Raw genomic sequence first — 16343 nt, forward strand, 5'->3', positions numbered from 1 at the left:
AAGAGGAGCTTGGGAACATTGCAGTGCATACACCATAGCTAGTCAGTCTGGGATGTTTTACTCTGATAATAAGATTAGGTTTTGGATTAATACTCGAAAATTATGTTATGACTTATGATGTGGTTTTTATAAATATCGTTTTAGTAATGTTTTTAAAAGAAATTTTTAGTAGTGATTTTTGGGTTGTTACACATACTGGTGGTAGCCAGGGTTTTCAAACAAAACATACACTACATACTGGTGGTAGCCAGGGTGTCAAACAGAATACACACTATTTACTGGTGGTGGCCAGGGTTTTCAAACATACTATTCAAACGGTAACAAACAAACATGTTAAACAATATTGGATTTTCTTGGAAAGCATGCATACATTTTCCAAACTCGATAACATTGGTTTTTACTATGAAACATTCTTATGAACTCAACAACTTTATGCTGATACATTTTCAAAAATCGCTTGTATTCTCAGGACAACAGTAGACAGGTACTCTTGCCAGCGTTTGAGAAGACGGAGCTTTCAGAGTCACATCTTTTACTGATTATACTTTTGATTTATACAAACTTTGTATCAAACAAGATGTAAATATTCATATTATATTGTAATGGTTGTTTTTACTTTGATTACTATGATGCAATTGTTGTGATACTATACATGACGTCCTCTACCCCCAGATGTTTCCGCCGTTTGTTTTACGGTTTGGGGGTGTGACACATTTCTATCTACAAGCAACTATCTCGATACCTATACTGATCGCCTTGATTATCTTCTATTTCAATCTTCCGGTTTAAGTCAGATGCTACATCGAAATTGGTTTTCTGAATGATGTAACATACTCATCGTAGTCGGACTTAATTTGATATGACCACTAGGGTCGGAATAACAATCATCTTCTTATTCATTACCGAAACGATGGTAACGACATATTTAAATAAAACGGTATAAATTACTAGCTTCTTGGTAACCTTGTGACTTTCCCCGATCCAAGTGTGAGTCTTGTGCTTTCGGTAGTATAGGACTCTACTACCATTCACACCTACTCAAACTCGTCCCAAGTATTGTCTCACAGTTTTCCAAGTCACCATACAAGAAAATCACATAATAGTTTAACACACCAGATAACAAATCGAAGGTTTTTTTATTTCTTGAAACTATTACATAGGTGTTCAAGTTCAAACCTAGACTATGCCTCTAATAGGCTAAATCACATGATACTATAACTTGATCTTTGGATATGAAGTCCTCATCATTGATTCCTCGCGTTGTTATCTATTTCGTTGAGGATCATGTGCAATGCTCTTGCTTTTAGTCTTGGCGGCACATTTGGCCTTGTAGCCCCTTCTCTCTTTAGGAAGTATTGCTTGAAGTGCCCTTCCTTATTACATTCATAACATACCCTTTTGTTGAATGTACATTCATTGGCGTAATGCCCATGCTTTCCACACTTGAAACAAGTCACCTCCTCACCACATTTTCCTAAGAGTTTTTTCTCACACTTATCACACCATCTTGCTTCGCCTCTTCCTCCTCCTCCATACTTCGAGAACTTACTTTCCTTGTTGGTCCTTGAAGATCCTTTAAACTTCCTCTTTTCTCCTACCTTATCTTTTTCTAGACCCCTTTCTCTTATCTAGGTCTCTATATTCTTAGCTGCTCTAACGACTATTTTCAAAGTAGTTATCATTTTGACCATTGGACCAAAGTCTGCGGGTAGTCCGTTAGCGAACCTATCTATCTTGGAGAGTTCAGTAGGCACCAAGTAGGGAAATATCTTCATCTTCTCAGTGAATATGGTGGCATACTCATCAACACTCATCTTCCATTTCTTCAGGTTCTGAAACTCGTTGTGTAGATCTATCAAATCTATCTCTGAGCAGTACTGAATTTTTAATTGCTCTGTAAATGCTTCCCAAGACATTCATATGGCTTCTCCTCGTGACAATGTAGCTTCTAGAAACTTCCACCAACTTAACACTCCGGTCTTTAGTTGTCTGACTGCAAAGACTGTCTTTTTCTTATCGCTGTAGTCACAGCTCTCAAATACCATCTCCAACTTGGAGATCCAGTCCATAATTTCCACTAGTTTTGGGCTTCCAGAGAGACTCGGTGGTGTTGCACCCAAGAAATCCGTATACATCCGCCCATCCTTGTCATTTCCTTTCTCCTAGCCATTCCTCCTTACCCCTTAGGTTTCAACTTGACTCACAGTACGACTATAATTTCCTTTCTCCGATTGTTCAACGATCAACTCAGGTTGCACAATAGGCACCGTAGATTCATCCCTTTTTTCGTGCAACATATGCCTCGTCTCTTCTCCTTGCTCAGCCAGCATAGCCCGAATCATGGCTTGTACTCCAGCCATTGTAATTGGCTCAGGAGTGGCTACTACAATAGGTATTTGCGCAATAACTGGTTGTTGAGGCAGTTGATTTCTATTTCCATTCGTGTTTCCACTTTTGGTTCTTGCCATTTCGTTCTATACACCAAATCAGACGTTCAGTGCGAAACGAAGATAATTAAGATGGGAAAGATTTTATCTACGATCGGCGTGTAAATCTCCCTATTGCTCCGAAAAGTTACATGCCAGTTCTAATATCGTATTTAAACGTTTAGAAGTCTGAACACGTCAAGTTTCCCGATCCGGTCGACAATAGACCATAGATCCAATCATACATTTAGCATCATAAAACATCATAAATCATTTAACACATAAAATCATGTTAGGCGTTTTCCCTAAATAAGCTAGTGCTTGTGTCTATCCAGGTGTATTACCTAAGACACACTCCTCACAATGATGGCTTAGCATTCTAATTTTAAGTCTAGAAATAAATCCATATTCCTAGTTCACTTAAACTAATGCTCTGATACCAACTGCGACATCCACATTTTCACAGCCAGAAAATATCGATTTTGTTTATGCTTTATAAAAATCAGAGTACATTTTTTAATAAAAATGTTATGGATTTTGTTCCCAGTAAAACATGATAAATACATTATCAAAGCATTTCCGAAGAAATGTATTTTTATTCATTTTAAAAACATTGGGATGTCATCGTCAATAGAGAAACATAAGCATAAAAAGAACTTACATTCATTATCACTAGTGATTTATATCTCCTTAATCTCTCAGTGTAATGTGACTTCATATCAAAACCTATGATATAAATAAACTGAGTGGGTCAAGTTGGGAAACTTGGTGAGTACATAGAGTTTACAACCCATAATAATAGAATTATTATGTTTAATCATCGAACAGTTAACCCAATTACCCATCCCCATTATCTTCTTTACTCTTAAGGATCTACCGTAAGAATCAAATATTTCTCATTCATTCATTCCTAAGGATTATACTAAGGAATGGGTACGAAGTCCATCATTTTCAATGACACAGCTCTGAAGCATAGCTGCTAGTTCTATCAACTTAGACGCAACTGCCAGAATTGTGACATTCTATATGAGGCGCCACTGCCAGTATTGTCCTTCGAGCACAGCTACTAGGGTTATCTCCTTTATTGACAGAATCATTTTCTAGAGTCCACTCGCAATACATGTCAATGGGTTTTTAGAGTACAGCGGTGAACACAACGTTCACAACACCTACAGGTTGTGAGGCTGCTAGTGTTCCACTTGACTGTCTAGAATAGTCTGTGGTTGTCATCCACACTCTGCTAGATGACGGGGCCAGCATTTGGGAACACGACTTCTCACATCGTCCACCTCCCACCATTACTTCATGGTCTATATCACCTCTCAACTCATCATCCAACTCATATTTCATCTACCCACGTTTTACCCAACATATTATGTAGATATAAATACATGTATGGTTTAAATCATAGAAAACTTGTATAAAAGCTTTCATCTAGCATAAATAACAGTTAGACAAATAATACGCCCACATAACACCTAGTTTATATAAAATACTTCATATCTATGTGTAAGATGAAAGGGACCATGCACTCACCTGAGAAGGTGGTGACTCGGCACTCGAACAACACCTCGTTACTCTCAACACAATTTTCCTCGGATAAAACCTAGTATCATTACCACTAGAGATTAGTCTAATATTCACCGAGACTAATTAATAGTCTAGCTATTATTACTATTATATAAGCGTTAAACAATACTTATATAACCCATAATAATAGTCCAAGTACTTATTATAAGTTCCTAATAACATTACTATAATTAAATAAAAGCAATAATAAAAATAGCGTATGTGTAGCTCACTTACAACGGGTTTTATAGAAAGTCGGGCTTCACTTAGAGCAGCGTTTCCGAACCGAAAGACCCTTTTTCTCAGGACTTTGGGAGCCTCGAGGATTCCTTCGGGTGTTAGGGGGTTTACCTAGGCTTAGGGGGGTTATGGGTGGTAGAGAGAGAAACTAGTGAGAGAAAGAGGTGGATTTGGAGTAAGGAAGTCGGCAGCCTTCGCTGCCCTTTTATAGGTGCTCCTCGGACGTACGTTGGGCGTACCAGTCCTCGGATGCAGGTCGTAAGTCGAATAAGATCAGCATTTGGCGAACTCCGGATGGTCCGACGTGGCTCGTTCCTGGACCATGGAAGATAGCTGAACGTTGGGCGTAACTCCTTCCGGCGTGGAGCATACTTCACATCTCCAGGCTTTCTTCGGACTACGCGACGCGTTCTCGGATACGTTGGGCGTACCCATCGCACCCAGCTTCGTGAATTGCACTCCCAACTTCAAAAATTCATATCTTTCGTGTACGGGATCCATTTTCGACGTTCTTTATATCCACACATAGGCGGGAACGTACTCTACAACTTCCGTTTAGACTCTGTCGGCTAATTTTGACTTTATTTTAAATTTTATATTTTTAGCAGACCGAGACAGGATTGGTCCGTTAAAAATCCATAACTTCTTCATCCAACGTCCGTTTTCGTCTGTCTTTTTACCGTTACACTTCTATTAACGAGATCTCCGATTCTTATTTAGGTCGTGTCGGCTAGAAACCGCTCGATCTAATATTTGAACTTCGGGTTGTACACTGTTAAGCTGAAACTTCGAAAAATCATAATTTCCTCATACCAAGTCAGATTTGGGCGTTCTTTTTAAGGACGCTCTTGGTTTAACGTATTCTACGACTTTCGTTTATATCGCTATAGCTAAAATTCGTTCTATAGTAAATTGAATTTTTACGCTTCCCGGTGTCGTGCCGGTTCCGTCGCGAAACTTTGACATGTCACAACTTCTTCGTTATAACTCGGATTTCAGCGTTCTTTATATGTACGGAACCCTTGAGACATATTCTACAACTTGGTTAAGATTATTTATTCGAAATAATCTTTTGTCAAAAAGTTGTTTTCGACCCCTACTATCTCTAAATTGACTAGCCCGGATCTACGGGCGTTACAGAAAACCCCTTTACAACCAGCCTCACCTTATAAGTGTGTACATTACAATTCATGTCGGTCTTCGTCTTGAAGATCCATTTGCACCCGGTTGTCTTGCGACCTGGCGCATTGTCAACCTAGTTCCAAATTTGATTGTTATACATGGACTAGATCTTTTTGTCCATAGCCTCTTTCCATTTAGCAGCCTCAGGGCCTACCATGGCTTCTGTGTAGTTGTTAGGTTCATGCAGACTTACTGGTGTGTTATCACTGATAAGTGTATCATTTTCCGCAATAATAAGGAAACCATAGTAATGCTCAGGTGCATTCCTAACTCTCGTGGAAAGCCTCAGTAGTACAGACTCGTCAGTCAGATCAATCGGAGTTTCCTCCTCAAGTTGATTGTTAGGGTTTGAGGTTCCTTCACCACTTGACTCTTGAATTTATCCATGGTCAATTTGACTTCCACTGTTTCCTTAGCTTATGAACTCCCTCTCTCTCTCTCTCTCTCTTTCATATACACCATCACAAGGTAATGATTTAAAATACAGAACATTGTCAAAGAAAGCATTAATACCACCTCATTCATTATCAAACAAAATGTAAACCCTTGTTTGTACAAACCATGAAAGGAAATAATATTTCTCTCCATTTCAGACGAGTAACAACATTTATTCAAATCTAATGTTAAACCACTACTTAGCAACAAAGAATAAACTCCAATGTTGGTGACAGGTGAAGCTTTCCTATTCCTCATGATCAAGTTTATCTTCCCATGCTCCACATTCTCACTTCTTTCTAGTCCCTGCAAATCAGAACATATGTGAATACCACAACTTATATCAAGGACCCCAAGAATTAGAATGGGGTGAGGTATTAGACAATATAGTGTAAATACCTGCATGGTTGGGTTTCACTTTCCCATCCTTAACATCTTGCAGGTACTTTGGGCAGTTTCGCTTCCAGTGTGACTTTTCATGTCAATAGAAGCATTCAGCCTCTTTAGGGTTGGCAGAAGGAGTGACAGAACCACCTTCGGTTCTACCTGAAGAGGAGCCATCAATGGACTTTCCCTTGGTACCTGATGCGACATCGACCTCCGGCGAGTCTTCTGGTCTTCTGCTACGGTGGAGATCTGCTAGTCACAATCAGAGAACCGTGTTAGAGCCATCCCAGGGACTGTGCCCCGGGAGCGGACTCTGACGATCAAGTTAGATCAACTGGAAGATCTGAGATGGTGATCCATAGCTAGAGAGAACCATCTTGGTGCTGATGGTGTGGTGGATGATGGCGGCGGGTGACGGCTGAGCCATAGGGAAAGATCCCTCTCCATGGAGGAGGTACTGTTCATTATATAGGGGACAATTAGGTCAATGGGAATTAGGTCAGGCCTTGGGCCAGCCCAATTCAGGCCCACCTAGCAAGGAGCTGGGCAAGGCCGCCCGAAGGCGCCGGGCAGGGCTGGCGGGCATGCACCAGGAAGGGATAAAAAGGGAATGCCAGGCGAGGGAGCGCCTGGCCGGACCGACAGGAGAGTCCCCAACAGGGCTGGCAAGGGAGCACCAGGCAAGGGTGGCAAGGGAACGCCAGGCAGGGTTGACAGGAGCGTGCCAGGCCAGGCTGGCAAACTAGAGCAGCCTAGGCCATGCCAGTGGACCATATCTCATCAAGTCCCCTCAATCTAGTGTTATTGGTATGCGGATAATGACATTGGACTGGACTTAGTCGGATAAACCAACAGGAGAGTCCCCAGCGGGGCTGGTAAGGGAGTCCCCAGCAAGGTTAGCAGGAGCACGCTAGGCCAGGCTGGCGTGCTAGAGCAGTCTGGGCCATGCTAATGGATCATATTTTATCAAGTCCCCCCAGTATGGTGTTATTGGTATGCGACCAATGACATCGGACTGGACTTAGTCAAATAAATTGTGCATCGTCAAGTCCCCCTAGTCTGACGCGATTGGGTTGCTGACAATCGGATCAGACTAGATAAAGCACCAATACATTAAATAACAGAGAGAATGACCGAACCTCGCCCACGAGAGCCATGGGTTGTGCGATGAGCCAAACATTGCTTATGCAGCTTGAGCTGGCTTGGTACTCCTTCACTAAGAGGAGTGTGATCTGTCGGTGCGATGCAACGTAACTATTGTTGGCAGTGTTATGCGGAGCAAAGCTGCTAATAATGTTATTGCAGAGTGGGGCTGGTGTACGAGATCTTTGTCATGGCATTTCCATCGTCTTGGGGGAATGTCATCGATAATTTTCTTCATGAGCATTGATAACCATTCCGAAGGTGTTACTTGCTCGAGCTATTCCAAGTTGGATTCCCCCTAGTCTGATGTGGGCAGCGTAGGTAGCCATATCAGACTATGGTGCATAGGCAAGGTTTTTATGAGAATACCCAGTGAGGTTTTTTGCTATCATAATAGACAACCAGATTAGGAAACGCCTTATTGTTCGTCCGAGCATAGGAAAACCATGTTGATTATAAGAGAAGAGACCCCAAATGTGGTGCTAAGCATGACATAAACTTACGATGTGCAACTTACGATGCACGACGATACGCGAATTATATTGCGTGACTTAGAAGAATAGTCTGGGCTTAGCAGCCAACATTCATGGAGATGTTACACGGGAAAGCATTGAGTGGAACAGATCGAGCTTGGTTGCCAGCGATCGTAGATAAATCACGCGAGAGAGCATCACGTGGAATGGATCGGGCCTGGCTGCTAACGATTGTAGATAAATCACGTGGGAGAGCATCGCGTGGAATGGATCGGGCTTGGCTGCCAGCGATCATAAGTACATCACGCGGGAAAGCATCACGTGGATTCATATAGGCAAAGGTTGAGAGCTTTGAGCCTCGTTGGCAGAGCATGCCATTAATGGAGTCGAGCTGAGAAGCCAGGCGACTCGAGGTGAGGGTACTGAACCTCGCATGCGGAACTTGCCGCTATAATGGAGTCGGGCGACTCGAGGCGAGGGTACTGAACCTTGTATGCGGGGTGTGCCACTATAATGGAGTCGGGTTGAGAAGCCAGAAGACTCAAGGCAAGGGTGATGAACCTTGCATGTGGAGCGTGCCACTATAATGAAGTCGGGCTGAGAAGCCAGGCGACTCGAGGCGAGGGTGCAGAACCTAGCATGCGGAGCTTGCTGCTATAATGGAGCCGGGATGGGGAGCCATGCGACTTAAGGCGAGGTTACTGAGCCTCGCATGCGGAGCTTGCCGCTATTATGGAGTTGGGCTGGGAAGTTGGGCGATTTGAGGTGAGGGTACTGAACCTCGCATGCGGAGCTTGCTGCTATAATGGAGTCGGGCTGAAAAACCAAGCGACTCGAGGCGGGGGTACTGAACCTCGCACGACTGGGCGTAGCACCCTACAATCTATGTGTCTAGCTCATGTGACCAGTTTGGGTTAAAGCGGAATGGTACCTGATGCTTTGCTGCCTCTCTAGTCGTACTAGTAATTGATGCCTCGGTGTCTTGGCTATTTGCGGAGAGCTATGTGGCAGTGCTACTTACATCTTGATAGTGTAGCTACAGTTAAGAGATGCGTAGCGAGGCTGTTGTCAGGAACCGGTCAGCAAGGCCGCTGAGGCCTTGGCAGCGAGCTGCTAGCGATAAGTGAGCAACACGACTATTGAGATTTGGGCAACAAGACTACCGAGAGTTGGACCACGATGCTGCTCTTTCGACCCGAAATACTAATGTCGTCTTAGGAATGCACTATCATGCATAGTATCAACTCTTCATGTACTTTAACTTTGTCCCTTCACACTAAAATCACTTATGCATAGTGTCGCTAATCCTTCTCTCCCCTTCTTTTTTCTTATAGGAGGCAGAGAGAGAGAATGTTGGATGCATAGCCGCTGAAAACTGAGCAATACAACTACTAGAAAGAGTTAGGCGATTCAAGCGGGCCGAGAAGAGTTGGGTAGCACGATCGCTAAGAGCTGGGCAACACAACTGCCGGGAGGCGGGCAATGTTATTGCTGGGAGTTAGGCGACATAATAACTGGGGAATGGGCTTTTTACAGTTGCCGAGCTGGATCTCATGGCTGCTGAGAGCCGGGCGGCGCAACTACTGGGGTTTATTTCAAAATGCTTCACGAGTAGTAGTAACATACTACTATTCTCCACCACCCCTTTTTTTTTGAAACGTTGAGTTGGTTGGATCACATCTTCTGAAATTGGACTTAGCTTGACTGGGTTGGAGCGCACGAGCTTTGATGATTTTTTTTTAAATTCGAGTTGATCCGTGCTACAAAGAGTTTTCTGAGAATATATATTATTGGGCGGGATCACAACACGCAAGCTTTGAGTGGCTGATCAAGTTTTGCCAAATTAGCCTGCATACGAGATGGCCCATAAAAAGCTTAAACGGAGCCCAAGGTGATTTACTGCAGCCTATCGTCCTAATAAAATAATTAGCCAAGTCTAAAATAAAATTTATGGAGCCCACTTGTGGAGTTGTTGCAACCCGTTTGGAACCCAGCTCCCCTTTTTTCTCTCTTTTTTGAGTGAAGCTTGAGGCACACAAGTAAATAGTTATTTCCTATATTAAGAAAATGATCCCATTTATTTATTGAAGCGATGCAAAGAAATGTCGAATTTGATATACGATCCTAAGATAAATCTGTTTGGAACCAACTTACAAAAAATTCAACCCATTTGTGAATTAATGGAGCCCAAATGCAAATCCATAAGCCTAGTTTGTTTGTGGATGTAGTGGATATGAAATACAGAAATAGATATTGTAAGACCGCTATCTTTTTTATTAGCTTTGAGGGTTACATCAACTTTGTTATCTCATTTTGTCGTAAGAAAATGCCAAAGAAAGAGGCGTGTTGGTGAAGACAGGGGTTGCAGTTGAGGCTATTTTGTTGACACTGGAGGCAAGCGGCAATGGTCAGCTGGCGATTTAAGTTCCTCCAGTGGTCGGGGCTCCTGGTGATTACACGCTAGAGTTCGACAGATGCAGGGGAGATTAGATGTGCTACCACAGGTGGCGATTAATGAAACACAGTGGGTCGCGGTATGGTCTGGCGAAGGGTTGCACTGATGGCCTTGCCATCGTCGATTGGAGGCTGGAGCTGCTGGGTCGACGATTGGAGTTGCTCAATTGAAGGTGGAAAAGGATAGCGATGGGTTGAGAAAGCAGGAAAGCAGCCGATGGTAGGGGTGAAAGTCACTGTCGGAGTCGACCTCGATTAGTTGGGGCAACCGGTGATGTTGGTTCTGGCGGTGTTGTGGCTTCAGTCGGTGACAATTAATTGAGCACAGGGAACCAATGATAGCAGCTGGACAATTTTGTTGGGGTTAGAGGTGGCCGGATTTCATCTTTCCGATAGCTTGAGGTTGTACAACTGTGATGATGGCAATGGTGTTCTGTAGTTCCCAATGATTGCGTAGTCCCCGATGGTTGTTGTTGTTGCCTTGTAGATGCATCGATCGGAGGAGGTGATCGTTCCACTGGTGGGCGAGTAGTCTAGGGATTGCTCACAACATGACAACCTAAGTAGCATTTGACACTAGTTTGTTAGGTCCATTGGAGACGCTTGGGCGCTGGCTTGAAGGTTGCTGCCAAGGATGCTTCACCGGATGTCGCTGTCTCGAGATGACCGGTGGCAGGGGTGGCACAACGGTGACTGGCGATGGCGACGCTCCGGTTGTTGTCGCTGGTGATTCATTGGAAACGAAGAGGCCATTACTCCATTGGAAAGAGAGAAAGCCAAGTGGGGCCCGATTTTTCTTTTGACTTTTGTTGACAGCTCTGTCATTTGTCTATACACCATGCCCCTTTCCCCCTTTTTTTTCTTTTTGTGGTCGGCCATGAAACGACAGAGAGCAATTTGTATCTCATTTTTTTTGTTGATGTGAGAAGGAAACACCACTCAACTTTGTGTGTCCGTATCCTTTCTCTTCTTTTTACTGTCTACTTTCTTTCAACACTTCATCTCTATGCCTTTTTTTTACCTCTCCGCCTTTTTTTAAAGAAAACCATTTATTCATGGTAAAACTATAAGGTAAAAATAATTTTTACCAGTGTCTTCAAATATATAAGGATTACAGCACAACTTTATACATAAACTCATTGCTAAAATGAATTTTTAATTATCTATGAACTGGAATATGGTAAAATTTAAAAAATTTCTTTGCTTCTCAACTTTCTTAGTAAACCATGAAAAAGGAATTGTAAAACTGATCTGGGTGAAAATGTGTTTTCTGAAAGTTTGAGAAGATAAAATATTTACAGGAACTTATTAATCTTAAAGATGAGGTTTTTAGAAAAGTACATGGACTGAAAATGGGTTAATACCCAACAAAACTTCTCCTCCCTTCTATTTTCTTTATTATGGTTTTGTAAAATGTACAAGCCATATAGCTGTTTGTACAAATAACTGTTGCAGTGGGTAAGAATGTACAAGAAAATGCACAACTAGAGGAGAATTTCCAGATGATGTATGAACAAAAGAAACTCATAAAAAACTTCTTTTCTCCACCCCCCCCCCCTTGCTGAACAAACTCAAAAAGAAAAACGGATCTAATAAGGTACTGCTCATAAAGCTTCATTTTCTTTCAGCTTGCTCAACAAGCTATGAAGATATGAGCAAAAAACAGATTTGGAACAATTTTCATTCTGTATCTCTAATCTTTTTAGAGAAAACACTAAATAGACTACTTCAGAGGGGCTTTGCAAAGAAATTCATAAACTGAAGGTCATTTTTTGTAACATAAACTGAAAACAAAGTAAAAAGTCACGAAAAATTTCTTCTCCTCTCAAGTTACTTCGATAAACACCAAAATATGAACAAACATGGAGAAATGGTCAAAAAAACCCTCTTCTCTCCCCGAAAATACAAATAAAAACGGGCTTGATATTGTGTTTTTAGAACTTGAAAGGTGAATCAGTTAACAAAAACATTCAGATCTAAAGATCTGAGTTATAAACTAAGTACATCTTCAGATCTTGAACAAAGAGTGCATCAGATCGAAAGATCTGAAACTTAGCTAATCAGATCTGGATAGATCTTTGCCAATATCCAATCGGATCCGAACTAAGGAGGGTAGAAATGGACAGATCTGAGCAAACTTTAGATGAAAATACATCAGATCTGAACAAATCTTAGAAAAAACTAAATCATATGGATAGATCTTGTAAATAACCAAGCGGATCTGAACCAAATGATGCTAAACATTAACATATCTAGTCAAACCTGAGCTGAAGCACAACAGATCTGAACATATCTAGGCAAGAACGAGATGGTGGATGCTCGTTCGTGTCCGCTATGGCGCCAAATGATGCGATATCGACCTCCGGCAAGTCTTCTGGTCTTCTGCTGCGGCGGAGATCTGCTAGTCACAATCAGAGAACCTCGTTAGAGCTGTCCCAGGGACTGTGCCCCGGGAGCGGACTCCGACGGTCAAGTTAGATCAACTGGAAGATCTGAGATGGTCCTCTATAGTTGGAGAGAACCATCTTGGTGATGCTGGTGTGGTGGTTGATGGTGGCGGGTGGCAGCTGAGCCACCCGGCTGGAGTATAGTGGCGGCTGAGCCATGGGGGAAGATCCCTCTCCATGGAGGAGATATTGTTCATTATATAGGGGATAATTAGGTCAATGGGAATTAGGTCAGGCCTTGGGCCAGCCCAATTCGGGCCCAACTAGCAATGAGCTGGGCAAGGCCACCCGGAGGCGATGGGAGGGGCTGGCGGGTGTACCCCAAGCGGGGTTGGCAGGCGCACACCAGGAAGGGATGACAAGGGAGTTCCAGGCGAGGGAGTGCCTGGTCGGGCCGACAGGAGAGTCCCCAGTACTCCAGTAGGGCTGGCAAGGGAACGCCAGGCAGGGCTGGTAGGAGTGCGTCAGGCCAGGCTGACGCGCTAGAGTAGTCTAGGCCATGCCAGTGGACCATATCTCATCAGTACCATTCGAAGGGCTCTTCCTCTTCTTCCCTTTACCTTGCTTGAATGCTAAGATAGGGGTGGCAGTAGGAGCAAGAGTGGTAACAACCGATTTACCTTTAAGACCACTTTCGACAGTCTTCAAAAGTCCTCGAAGTTTGCTGAGTGTAACTTCCTCCTTGTTCATGTGGTATGTCATTCGAAATTGATCATAACAAGAAGGTAAGGAGTGAAAAATGATGTCAAATGCCAACTCCTCAGGGAGGTTCACATTTAGTTTCAGCAAACGGTCCACATACCTTTGCATTTTCCGTAAGTGGCCCGTGATGGGTTCACCATCCTTCATTCGGGTTGTTATCATTTAGGAGATAATGACATACCTCTCTTGACGAGCATTTTGATGGTAGCGGTCCATCAAGTCCTAGTGCATCTCAAAAGGGTAAAAGTCATCATAGGACTTTTCGAGTTAGGCTGTCATCATGGCCAACATGATACATGCCACTTTTGTGACATCTTTCTCATGTGTCCGGAATTCAACGATCTCCTCAGGAGTAACATACGACTCATCAAGTTCCTTAAGCTCCTTGTCGAGGACATATTCCTTGTCCTTGTAATGAGTGACCATACTGATGTTTCGAATCTAATCTTTAAAGTTGGAACCATCGAAGATGACTCTCCCACATAGGTTCATGAGAGAGAATGAGCCGGTAGGGGTTTGAGCCAGAAGCAGCATTATTGGAAGACATCTGAAAAAAAAACACACGTTTAGATTAGATATAATGATAGTCCTTAATAAGACACCCCAATGTAATATTAAGGCTATGAACCAACCCAAATATTTTATAACTTAGAAGAGGGATGCCGTAATTCAATCTAAAAAATATTTGAAGGTAGGTGAATCACGATTCACCAACTTCCACCATGAAAATCGAAATGTATTATTAGGTTTTAATTGGTTTTGAAACTCCTAGATTCTTTTGAGATTCATTGAACTTTTCAATGGCATGTTTCAATCTCGAGTGTGCCCTTCGAGTTTGTCACTAGGATACTGAGGATCATAAAACAAGATGTGAAATAACCATGCAAATTACTTGGTACTCTTAATTTTTATCACCTAACCGATATGTCGGTTAACCACACGCGCTCCACCGATCTATGATAAACCTTAAGCCACCCTTTTCCTACCTTGTTAAATCCAGGTTAGTGTGTCGGTTAACCACACACGCTCCACTAACGACTTAAGAAAAGTGCAAAGTGTAATTTCATGGGTTAACATCATATTCATATTTTCCTAAAGTAACTAAGATTGAGAATTTATAAAACATTTAGTTACTTTATAACCATTATACTTTTAATGACGATTAAACTTATTATCCTACCCGTTCGGCTAACGAGCCTCCACTAGCCAAGGAAGCGGTGGGTGAGAGTAGACACCCATTAAACTGCCATTTTATAGGCAACAACCTTATACCCCCCCCCCCCCTTATAGATCGGCTTCGTGAATGAGGCCTATTAACGGTAAAACGACTTGTTCTTATACACACACACACACACACACACATATATATATATATATATATATATATTATTAACTTATAATATTATAAAGTATAAGGTTTGAATTTTAACTTTTAAAATTCTAGGGGTTGGAACTAAAGTTTCTAAAGTGACTTTACATGTTCCAAAACTTGAGGGCAAGTTTTGTAACTTTCAAAACTTTTCCACTTCATAAGTTATGAGTTAATGGTTTGTTAAAATGAATACTCTTCGTTTCATGTAACTTATGTGTTTCTTTAATGGACTTTAAAAGAATGAATTTTGGTAATCCATAACTTGAAGAAAAATTATGGATTTCATTAAAACACATCAAGATCAAGAATTAAACTAACAAATTATTTGCAAATAATTCCTATGATCTTCTAAACTCATAAGTGTATGAACGTTCATATCAACAATTTCAAGAATCATAAATAACACATATAAAACTTGAAATTTTGATAATAGACATTGTAAATGGATTAGCATAACCATTACACCATCTAAAACAAGTTTTATAAGACCAAAACAGTTTAGGGTAATGTTTCTAGTCCATTTCCAACAGCAAAACTCGAAAATCTGCATTCACAGCCTCTTACTCGTTGAGTGCAAGAACCTACTCGACGGGTAGGATGAAATAACACATGGACTCGTCGAGTCCCCCCCCCCCCCCCCATGGACTCGACAAGTTCACTTAGGCAGAAAGCATAATTTTGAGTTTTTTTCAACAATTTGCATCAAGTATCAAGAAAACAAACATGAGTTCTGATATCACTGAAGGGTTTTGAGCATTCTAACACTCCTAAGGTGTACATGCAGCCCTAGAAACCTTGGATCTATGTTTTACTAAGATACATGCAAATTTGATTTTCCAAGGTTCTTAACCTATCTAGCATGGCATGGGGAACTTGAAACATAAAATCTAGTAGGAAAAACATACCTTTCTCGTTGCTTGGATTCCTTGAGAACTTTGTGAGCCTAGCACCCCAAATGTGATGCCTAAAATGTTTCACACAACACCACAACTCTTGGAATAACTTTGAGAGAGGCACACTATCACACAAAATCGTCTAGCCCTCTTGTTCTACACATAGTGCCGATTTTGGTAGCCCATGGGGTCCTTTTATAGTGGTGTCACAAGTAGGGTTACAACATGTAAACCCTAGTTGACATGAATTTTTGATATTCCATGATCCATGGGTTTATAACCTCCATGGACAATCCATGGAGCACCTTATGGGTTTTAGCCCATTTCAATAAACCATGGATCATTAGCCCACTATATAAGAATGGATTATTTACACAATCAACCCCATATATTTAATTAGTCTCCTTTTGATCACCAAATTAATTCTTGATCAATACTAATTAAATAATATTATTAATATATTAGAACTTATAATATATTACTAAACCTTAAATGTCCTTCCTCTCATTTTGTCTATCCAAGTGTCATGATGTCATGCAACCCAAATGGACCATGCCAACCGGGTCAGGTACATTCGAGAAATAGTTATGAACTTAGACACCTAATCCAACACCAATATG

The sequence above is a fragment of the Lactuca saligna genome, chromosome 9 (assembly GCF_052625555.1).
Source record: "Lactuca saligna cultivar CGN05327 chromosome 9, ASM5262555v1, whole genome shotgun sequence".
Classification (NCBI taxonomy): domain Eukaryota; kingdom Viridiplantae; phylum Streptophyta; class Magnoliopsida; order Asterales; family Asteraceae; genus Lactuca; species Lactuca saligna.